Here is a 9,000-nt window from a genome sequence, read left to right as displayed (position 1 = left end):
TTTGCCTATTTTTTGTTGAATTCAGGATTGAAGTGAAACAATAGCTGTTGATGACTTTGCAAATGCTATATAGGCCTAAATAGCATAATTGATTATATATGAATGATAAGGTATGGTCACATTTCTTTATTTTTGATAAGATTATTATTATTAGTTTTTTTACAACACATAACATACAAACGACAACATCACACAAATATTAACATCACACCTGCCCAGACCCACATGCTCACATCTCTAGTGCCCGCATTACTCTCTGCCATATGGCCTCAAACTGCTCCATTTTGTTTCTCTCCGTTGCCCACGCACTTGTTTCTAAGAGATTTTATATAGCTTACCTATCATATTAATATCCTTTTCTGACTCAAATAGGATTCCTTTAAGATTGCTCTGATGCCCGAAAGATTTCAAATTGACATTTCGGGATATAACACTTTCAAGTAGCTTTTTCCTGTTTCTCCAAGTTGCATGTATTTTGAAAATATCTACATTGGTCAATCTAAAATGGCTTATTAATGCTCTCATGGAAATAAATTAATTACCTATTACCAAAATTATGGGTGAATTTGGAAAAGCTATCCAAGGATTGTTCCATAGGGTTATGTTTAGGGAGTGATATTGGTACTTGTACAATATGTTGGATTTTCTTCCATGTTGTTATAGTGTTCTTAACTAGGAAGTTATTCATGTTCTTAGCTTTATCCTTTGAAAATAGACACATGAAAACATTCTGGGGATGATCATGCGCATCTTCATTAAATACCCATTGTTCCTCTTTAGTGTATTTAAGTATATGTCACAAGTAAAAGCCTTGGGCGGCGAGTTGATACAATTCCAAGTCTGGAAGTCACATTTCATTTGCTCTGTTACCTACCCTTCGGAATGATTTCGATAGCAACAGTGAGCGAATCTATTTACTTTTAAAGTGGCGATCTCTCAACAATAATCCTTACGCTAGCACATTGGTAATAGTCAGTGACAACCCACTGGGCACATACTGGTTGAATTGACATGGTTTCCACATCATTCAATGAAATTACATTGAACCAATGTGGAATAAACGTTGAATTGATACCTGTCACTAGTGGGTAATATCATAGCTAAGCAGGGCTGGGCTTGGTTACAACCCTGGATGGGAGACCAAAGGGTAACTGAAGAGATCAATTATCCAGTAGGAGGTGCTGCTCAGCTCACAGTTTTTTTTTCTGGTAGTGGATATAACATTGAAGATCTGACGTTGTTTAAAGGTACAAATTCTCAACATATATTATACAAGGTTTGTCAATATTTAAATTTGGTTACCATGATGGCATAATTCTGTGGTTGAAATTTCACCCTCACAACAAAAGTTTTTTTAAATAAAATGTATTTCCATTTAGATTCCAGGTCACAATATGTTGACAAATTACGTTGAAACAACGTTTATTCCAGTGGGCTGTGATTAGCCAACACACTGTGTTAAGAGGCAGCTAACCCTGACAACAACACAGGTATTCTTGGAATAACTTTTTTTTTTTTAAGTTGTTGTGATGCTATCAAACAGTGATGTGTGCTGACACATACCACTAAACAGAGGCTGATGTGAACTTTACCACTATTAGTGTTCATTTTTGATCATAGACGGAAATAAACAGTATTTTTCCCTTCATTCAGATTACATCCTCTGGCTTTCGGGTTATTTGAAAATGAAATAATCTTCAAAATATTGCTACTTTTAAAACAAGAGATAGAAAGCTGGTTACAATTTCAGTTGAATCTACCAGAAAAAAAAAACGAACAAATATGAGAACAAATATTATGGTTAAACTCAAATATACTAATTGATAATAAATGTGTTTTTTTTTAAACGGTATAATCTTTCTAAATTATATCATAAATAAGACTGGTGGAGATATGTCACACATGCAGTTAACAGTTTCATTTAAGGACCCAAAAATGGACAGCTCCACCATACAGCTGGAAAAATAGTTGGGATGAGATTTTTGATGTACCGATTTCATGGCACATGGGTTATGAACTGATACACAAAACGACGCTGCATTCAAAACGTAGAGTTTTTTCAATTTCAATTATTATACAAAATTATATATATATATATATATATATATATATATATATATATATGGGGGATATAAATGTAAACATCAACATTAGAAGGAGTGTCTTCTGCTTGGATATTTATTGTTGATTGATATTGAAAACCAAACACAATTCAATATAACTTTTGAAATACAATAAATAGCATATTAAAACGACACCTGATTCAAAACGTAGAGTTTTTTCAATTTCAATTAATATACAAAATTATATTTATGGGGGATATAACCATCCCAGCTCTGCAGATTTTGCTGCGAAGAGACAGAATCATCAGATCACTTATTTTGTCACTGCCCATATGTAGCTTGTTTTTGGTCGCAGGTTCAGGAATGGCTAAAAATATGCAACATTTACTTGGAGCTAACTCTGCAATAGCACTGCCAATCGATCAATATTATAATAATACTCTTAGCAAAGGTTTTTATCTTTAATTTACAATCTGTAGAAACTATGGGAATAGAAAGGTTCAGAACTTTTGTGAAACATCACAGCACAGTGGAACAATATATGACAGCTAGAAATCAAAACTGTATGGTCTTCAGAGATAGCTGGGAGGGGTTGAGGGTAGCTGAAGTCTGGGACTAAAAACAAACAAAAGGTAATATATAATATACTAATATAAAATACTAATATAAAATACACTGTGTACTTCCAGCTTATGTATAAACTGGAAGTCTAAACCTAAGAATTGATGTCCATTAGTTTATTCCAATTAAGGGAGGGGTGGTAGGGTTAGGGGAAAATAATAAAGAAGGAAAATATATAACAAAAATATATGTTAAATAATATATTGACAAAAAAATATATATAAAGGGGATTGAAAATTATGCAGACGATTACATCGACAGAAGCCACAATCAATCTAAAATATTAAAGCTGATCCACCCCTAAAAAATAAATTCAATAAAAAATAAAAAAATAAAAAAGACCTTGGAGAGCTGCAGGCTAGGCAATCAGTTAATAGAGGTCTTTTTGATTTAGTTGAATGAGGTGACCACTGATCTAAAGGCTCCTGTTCTGTTGTTGCTCCAGGATACTGTAGTAGTTAATGACTATGTCATTCTCAGATGCAATCTGAGGGGCGTACCGTCCCACCCTCAAGACGTGTATTGAAATCTGGGACTTTTCCCTATGTCTACAAACCACCACAAACATCAGATATCCAATCTCACAGAGTCTGAGGCAGTGGTTTCCGAGGGAGAGAAAGAGAGCGAGACAGAGCGAGAGCGAGTGAGAGAGCAAAACACCATTGGAATGTGCCCTTCCTGTGGCACTTGTGGTCTAGATATCACTGCAGGTGTGATACCCATGATTATCCCCTCTACCCTAACGCCCCTTCGTCTGCCTCACTACCCGACAGACACAAAGAGCAGTTCACACAGTGAAAGCTTAGCAACTAGGAGCAACTGAACTCCCATTGTTTTTTGTTCATCTTTGTTTATGCCTCCTCTCTAGCTGACAGTCATAATGCACTTTCATCTGGGTACTTTTATTTTTGGAGGGTTATTCATGGTTTTTCCGGCAACAGAAATGAAATAGTTGGATTATTTTAACTTCTCTTTGGTGTGTTAGGTTCTTTTCACTATGATTTCAAACAGCAGTCAGTCATGTCTGTATGAAAAGCAGAAAACTCATAATATGGGGGGCAGAAGCTATTGGTAAACTCCCATTTAAAATATATATCCTTTGGGGAAGTCTTAGTGACACCTTGTAGATAGACAGGTAAGATTTGAGAGTTATTTGTGATATTGAAACAATATTTTAAGTGTTTGATGGACTAATGTCTGCTTTTACCTTTGTTGAATCATTTTAAATCACCCATTCAAATGGAATTTCAATAAGCATTTCTCTACGGCTGGCCATACTTTCCACCTGGCTACCCCAACCCCGGCCAACAGCTCTGCACCCCCCGCAGCAAGTGACCCAAGCCCCCCCACTTCTCCTTCACCCAAATCCAGACATCTGATGTTTTGAAAGAGCTGCAAAGTCTGGATCCCTACAAATCAGCTGGGCTAGAAAATCTGGACCCTCTCTTCCTAAAACTATCTGCCGCCATTGTTGCAACCCCTATTACTAGTCTGTTCAACCTCTCTTTCGAATTGTCTGAGATTCCTAAAGATTGGAAAGTGGCCGTGGTCATCCCCCTCTTCAAAGGGGGAGACACTCTAGACCCAAACTGTTACAGGCCTATATCCATCCTGCCCTGCCTTTCTAAAGTCTTTGAAAGCCAAGTGAACAAACAGACCACCGACCATTTCGAATTCCACCGTACATTCTCTGCTACGCAATCTGGTTTCCGAGCTGGTCACGGGTGTATCTCAGTCACACTCAAGGTCGTAAACGATATAATAACAGCTATCAACAAAAGACAGTACTGTGCAGCCGTCTTCATCGACCTGGTCAATGCTTTCGACTCTGTCAATTGCCGTATTCTTATCGGCAGACTCAACAGCCTTGGTTTCTTTAATGACTACCTCGCCTGTTGCACTAACTACTTCTTAGATAGAGTTCAGTGTGTCAAATCAGAGGGCCTGTTGTCCGGACCTCTGGCAGTCTCTATGGGGTGCCACAGGGTTCAATTCTCGGGCCGACTCTTTTCTCTGTATATATCAATGATGTCGCTCTTGCTGCGGGTGATTCTTTGATCCACCTCTACGCAGACGACACCATTCTGTATACAACTGTCCCTTCTTCGGACACTGTGTTAACAAACCTCCAACCGAGCTTCAGCACCATACAACACTGTTTCTGTGGCCTCCAACTGCTCTTAAATGCTAGTAAAATGAAATGCATGCTCTTCGACCGATCGCTGCCCACACCCGCCCGCCCGACTAGCATCACTATTCTGGACAGTTCTGACCTAGAATATGTGGACAACTACAAATACCTAGGTGTCTGGCTAGATTGTAAACTCTCCTTCCACACTCACATTAAGCATCTCCAATCCAAAGTTAAATCTAGAATCGGCTTCCTATTTCGCAACAAAGCCTCCTTCACTCATGCTGCCAAATATACCCTCGTAAAACTGACTGCCCTACCAATCCTTGACTTTGGCGATGCCATTTACAAAATAACACTCTACTCAGCAAATTGGATGCAGTCTATCACAGTGCCATCCATTTTGTCACCAAAGCCCCATATACTACCTACCACTGTGACCTGTATGCTCTCGTTGGCTGGTCCTCACTACATATTTGTCGCCAAACCCACCGGCTCCAGGTCATCTATAAGTATTTGCTAGGTGAAGCTCTGCCTTATCTCAGCTCACTGGTCACCATAGCAACACCCACCTGTACCATGCGCTCCAGTAGGTATATTTCACTCATCATACCCAAAGCCAACACCTCATTTGGCCGCCTTTCCTTCCAGTTCTCTGCTGCCAATGACTGGAACGAATTGCAAAAATCACTGAAGTTGGAGACATATCTCCCTCACTAACTTTAAGCGTCAGCTGTCAGAACAACTTACTGATCGCTGTAAATAGCCCATCCAACCATCTACCTCATCCCCATATTTTGTTTTTGTTTTTCTGCTCTTTTGCACACCAGTATTTCTACTTGCACATCCTCATCTGCACATATATCACTCCAGTGTAAATTGCTAAATTGTAATTACTTCGCCACTATTGGCCTATTTATTGCCTTACCGCCTTGCTTCATTTGCACACACTGTATACAGATTTACCTATTGTGTTTTTGACTGTACGTTTGTTTATCCCATGTGTAACTCTGTGTTGTTGTTTTTGTCGCACTGCTTTGCTTTATCTTGGCCTGGTCACAGCTGTAAATGAGAACTTGTTCTCAACTGGCTTACCTGGTTAAATAAAGGTGAAATAAATATGTACATATATATAAAAAAGTGGCAGTCTGCAGTTCAAACAATAAGTGGCCAACCCACTAGTATTTTGCTAAAACACTGAGGGATGGAACTGGAGAAATCTAACTGCTGTCAAATTCAAAGACGAAGCTAAATATTTGAGGACTGACCATCCATTAAATAAAAATTATAGTTTCAACCATGTTTTGAGGCTATATATGGTTTGTTTACAATTGCATTGTTAACAAATAATGGAGTAAAGCTCATATTTGGGGTGCTGATGGGTTACAGCAGTTGAACGGAGGCATTTATAAGTTATATTCTTCACGAGTCAATGGGTATATATTGTTGTGGTTTTACTAGAGCGTTATGTCGGCTACAGCAAGCATCCCATTTAGATGACAACTAATACTCACAGGAGGCGCAATATCACAAGGCAATGTAGTATACTGACACAAATTTCTGGTTTATTATATACCCTCACTTCTACAGGCAGGTGCTGTAACTCTAGCACAAAGGGACATTCTCCACCATCATGCACTGCAATGCGAGCATAATTTTACCTTCATTCAGTCGGATAACAACTCCCCCAGACAGGAAACAGTACACAGATAGCACACATGAACATGTGTGACCTATGACTGTAACAATATCATTAATTTAAAAGTCAAAAAATGTGTGTACCAATTGTAGATTGCTCCTTTAAAAAAATGAATGTGTGTACCAATTACAGATTGACCTTTTAAAAACGATCTATAGTCTGTCTGAAAGGTCAAACCTGGAGGGTTCTAGTTATGAAAACAACAGCAGGGGTTTTGGTGTGTGTGTAGTGTGTGTACTGTGTGTGTGTGTGTGTGTGTGTGTGTGGTGCAGGTCTGGGGCTCTGCTCTTCCTTACGATCTAAGGCTAGGATTGCCAGGGTGAGACTTCCCCCCCACACACACCACAGACGCACGTACAAACACACACACACACACACACACACACACACACACACACACACACACACACACACACACACACACACACACACACACACACACACAGCTCCACCAAATACAGCCATGCCACAGAGCTAGCATCTGAAGTGTTGTTGTGAGGGAAGCCATGCATTTCAATGACCTCACACAAGTTGTATGATCTTTTTGGAATGGGCCGTGTTGAGGCTACACCCAGATAATAGGCTAGGGTTATAACCTTGCAATGTTCATACAATACTCTCTAATGGAACAGTAAAAAGGTGATGACTCAGTCATTAGATAGCATTATATGTTCTGCATCGTTGGCATGTTTTATGCACACTTCAGTATGTATAAAACGTCTCTCTTTTTTTAATTCTTTTTTTTATTTTGCATTTTCCAATTAAGAACATTCAAAACAAAAGTGAAAATATGTTAGACAACAAAGGACAAAGTGACGGTAACAGACGAGCGTAATAAAAAATAAAAATGATATATACGGACATACATAATACATAAAAAACATACATGATACATAACTCATAATAAAGAGTAAAATAAAAAATTATAATAATGAGACATTGAATCATATGGTCACCTGCCGTAAGCTACATATTATACATTACGTGTGAAACATTATATAAGAATTATATAGCGATTCAATCAATGTGATGTGAGGGGAGATTCTCCATATAGTCAATAAAAGGTTGCCAAATTCTGTAAAATGTCTTTAACTTATTCCTCAAGCAGTAAGTGATTTTCTCCAGTGGGATACAACTATTAACTTCCGATAGCCACATTGCAACTGGCAGGAAGGAATCCGATTTCCATTTCAAGGCAATACATTTCTTGGCAATCGCTAGCAATATTTCTGTTAGCTTTATAGTATGAGTTTGCCTAAGATTGGTGTTAGTATAGTTGCCCAGTAGACAGACCTCCGGGTCTAAAGGGAATGCAACCCCGTGGATTGAGGATATGGTATCGCATACCCCCTGCCAGAAACCCTGCAGTTTTGAACACTGCCAAGTGGAATGGAGGAATGTTCCTTCATCTGAGCCACATCTAAAACATAGGGAGGAGATATCAGGGTTGAACCTGTGCAGTCTAGATGGGGTGATATAGAGCTGATAGAGGAAATTAAACTGGATCAGTCTGTATCTGGAGTTCAATGTGGATGTAACACCATCCCTGCATAGGTCACTCCATAGGCCCTCATCAAGATCAATACCCAGATCTTTTTCCCATCTAAGTCGGGGTTTATCTAGCTCAGGCAGTGTTAGTACTGACATAAGAGCATCGTAAACACGGGAAATGGTCTTGAACAGTGGTTGGTCTGCATGGCAGAGTTGTTCAATAGGTGACATCTTAGGTAGGTTCCATTGTCCCTTGAGAGTCACCCTAATAAAGTCTCGTAGTTGTATAAAACGTCTCTTTGAGGTGGTGAGTTTATTCATAGGACTGAGTTCTCTGGGGAAGGCTGCATTAGCCCCCCAGCTCAGCTGGTCTCTGAAAAACGATAGCCTTTTGAGACTTAGGGCACGATTCAATCCGTAGAGCTGAAGTTCAGTATTATAGTGCGATTGAAACATTGCCTTTACATTTCTATCGCGCTGTAGTGCAGCTCTTCAGCGCAATGGATTGAATCAAGCCATTATAGTATATGTAACCATCACACACAGTAAGAGAAAAGCCATTTGTTCTACCTAGAGAAGAGGTCATGGTATACTTAAGTCATCCTCAGAAACAAATGTATTTCCAGAGGTGGCATGAGAAAATATTTGAGAAAGATGAGAGAACTAGGCTGTCATGTGTTATGTGACTGAGGCTTTGCATCCATGGGGATGACGTCTTATCTCCACCTTGATTAGACATGAATGAACACCCCGCTGCAATGTTAATTGAACACTGTATTGTTGTCATTATAATCAAAAAGCTTTTTTAATGAATGGATTAAGGGATTTCATTCATCGATTCAGTCTTTTAATGAGAAATAGACTGACATTTTGTGAGACAAAAGAGTCAAAGAGTTGCTATTTCAGACCTACAAAACAGAATGTACTGTACTCTCCCTGGCAGGTTTGTCAACACTGGTTTGCAGCTGCCTGGTGTGCCTAGTGTGTGACCAATA

The sequence above is a fragment of the Salmo trutta genome, chromosome 5, assembly GCF_901001165.1.
Source record: "Salmo trutta chromosome 5, fSalTru1.1, whole genome shotgun sequence".
Taxonomy (NCBI): domain Eukaryota; kingdom Metazoa; phylum Chordata; class Actinopteri; order Salmoniformes; family Salmonidae; genus Salmo; species Salmo trutta.
This window is presented reverse-complemented; position numbering follows the sequence as displayed.